The following is a 2725-nucleotide window of genomic DNA, read 5'->3' as shown; positions in this document are numbered from 1 at the left end:
TAATTCTAGGATTAAACAGAGTTTACCACTAGACGCGTAGCGGAAACTTCAAGTCTAGCAGTAGCCTTCTTTTCCTTTACTTCGTGTCTCCTTTCCTTCGTGTTAGATCCACGCAACAGCCTAGCAGTCACGCCTCTATCAGTATCCACACGAACAAAGCCAAAATCAACAATCAGTCGATATGCTAGTATCGATCTGAAAGCCCGTCTTTTTCTCTTTCTTTCTCTCTTACGGTTTCTGATATCTGTGGAACAGAATTTCTTGAACAACCAAAACCGAACTACTGCATGTATATTTATAATACTTATGCATCCATTCATTCGCACCATCTGGTTGCATCTCTACAGAAAACGTGATCTGTTCTGATATCAGATCAGATCAAGAATTTGGGCCTAGCCCAATAAGACTTAATATATTAATTCAGCCCATATTATTTGGCCTGTAGAACACTTCTTACAGAATTCACTCGAATATTAAATTACATGACACTATAAACAAAAGATATACAAGAGATGGAGAGAGACAGAGGACTGAATACATTATTCACTGGCAATGTAGTAATCAATTAGCAGACTTAAATCTGAAGGAGGTGTAAGACATGGAACCAGAGCCCCAGCTGGTGTGAATGAGGTCGGCAATAGGGCTTCCTCCTGCCGCGCCAATGGCCACGTGCAACGGGTAGAAATGATCAGGTTTGGGTTGTGCCATCTTGGCACTTGGCGCCTTTTCATAGAAATGGTTGACTTCATCATACCTGTAATTTAATTGATGTCAGGGTTGTACATTACAATCAATCAGCTTAAATCAAATCAAATGTTTGTTTGTGTTTGTTAGAGAGAGAGACCTCCTGTTCACCACGGCATCTCTGAGCCAATTATCAAAATCAATGGCCCAGGTGGGTGGAGGCTTATTGTCATAGGACCGGGTGCTCAGATTGTGGGTACATGAGCATCAGGGGGACCCAGGCGCCATGGTCGAGACCGCGCTTGGTGTCCACTCTGACGGGGCCGAAGCCGGCACTAATGAGGAGGTCTCGGGTTCTGGTAGCGACAAGGGGAGCACCAGGGGCTGGATATTTCAACTTATACATAGGTTCGGGGAAGCCATAGAAATCATAGATTGTGTCATTGGTACCATTAATGACGTTGACCTCAGGGGAGTGTGTGTCCCAGTGTCCCGACACGATGAGGATGGCCTTGGGACAGACACCTGGCAGTACCTGTGACTGCCACGATTGCAAAAAGTGCCGCGCTTCAAGTGACTCGTCGATGGAAAGCTTGGGAGATCCGTGAGATAGGAAGAACGTGTCCATTGCGATATGGATTATTTTATCTAGCTTGAAGATGAGATTAATTAAAGAGAGAGGACAGGAGGAGAGATTAGGGAAGGAGAGGAGAGTTGGTATGTTTGGTATTATATTATTTTATATTAGGTGGTTCAGAGTGGATGAATTTTTTTATGCAAAAACTATATCACAAAGAAATGAAAGTACCATGTGATATTATCCCTTTTTTGGCCTCTATTTAGATCTGATGCTCCGGATGTTTTATTCATATTATTGAAAAAAATAATAAATTAAATCTATAACATCAGTTTTATAAAAATGAAAGCTTTTCTTTTTTTTTAAATTTTATTTTGAAATCTAGCAAGGTCTGGATTAATCATATCGGTCCACAAATTGCAAATAAACATACCAGTTTGTTGAGATCAGCTAGGGTACCAGTTTGTACCAGCAGGGCATTGTTTCTGTAAGAAGCATTCTTCCTTTCTCTTTGGTTGCTTCAATAAATGTCTTCCGTAACTGATTTTGCTTGATTAATTCCAGGTTTAGTTACACTGCTAACATATATATATATATATATATGCTGTGGCTAATTTGCTGCCGGCAGCATTTCTGCCGGCGGTGCTGCCACTGTTTTTTCTATTTTTTGATGTTCAAACGACAAATCTAAACCGTTAGATGTTTAATCTATATTATAATCTACTTGTTGACCAAATTTTACATTTTTTGGAATTTGTTTACTATATATTAAGCTGGTTTGAAAACCGCTGATTTCAATGCTGCAGAAATTTACTGAAATCAGCGGTTTTCAAACCAGCTTAATATATAGTAAAAAAATTCCAAAAAATGTAAAATTTGGTCTCCAAGTAGATTATAATATAGATTAAACATCTAACGGTTTGGATTTGTTGTTTGGACATCACACGGCTAAATATAGCCCCGGCAGCACCTCTGCCGAAATGCTGCCAGCAGCAATTTAGACAGACCCTATATATATATATATTTTTCAAAGAAAAGTATATTAGTAGTGGTTCTTTAATTATTGATACAAAATAAGAAACGGCAAACTCTAGTCGGCACCAGATTGCATCTGATCTGACATCAATTTATTATTTATCCCAAGTGAACCACCACCTATTTAAAAAAAAACAATTAATGAAGACCCAAATCAATAACCAAATTTCAATTTATTCATTCAACTGTCCGTTCATTAGACAAAGCACTAGTCAATACAGCATCTCTACCAGTCCTAATTTAATTATTAGCATACATACTTCCTCAGCGCCTTTTCTCTTGCTTAGCTTGTAAAACCTACTTTTTCTAGTACTCTTCCAAACCTCAAATTTTTCAATTTTGATCAAGGCCATGAACAATTCGAGTTGTCTCAAATGCTTCAAAGAGGCCCAAGTTAGAAGGGTACACATTTAAGGCCCAAATGCTTCA

The 2725-nt window shown here is 38.8% G+C and overlaps 1 pseudogene across 1 annotated transcript; it reads right to left on the bottom strand.

The window, feature by feature from the left end:
• Positions 1-530: 530 nt before the first annotated feature.
• On the bottom strand, positions 531-1312 carry LOC144545300 (extradiol ring-cleavage dioxygenase-like; annotated as a pseudogene). Its single transcript, XR_013508464.1, has 2 exons — positions 845-1312; positions 531-754 (listed from the first exon to the last, which is right to left on the bottom strand). The product of XR_013508464.1 is annotated as an extradiol ring-cleavage dioxygenase-like (transcript).
• Between the last annotated feature and the right edge of the window lie 1413 nt (positions 1313-2725).

Source organism: Carex rostrata, chromosome 27 (assembly GCF_964058835.1).
Source record: "Carex rostrata chromosome 27, lpCarRost1.2, whole genome shotgun sequence".
NCBI lineage: Eukaryota > Viridiplantae > Streptophyta > Magnoliopsida > Poales > Cyperaceae > Carex > Carex rostrata.
The sequence above is the reverse complement of the archived record's forward strand: the minus strand, read 5'-3'. Positions and strand labels throughout refer to the sequence as shown.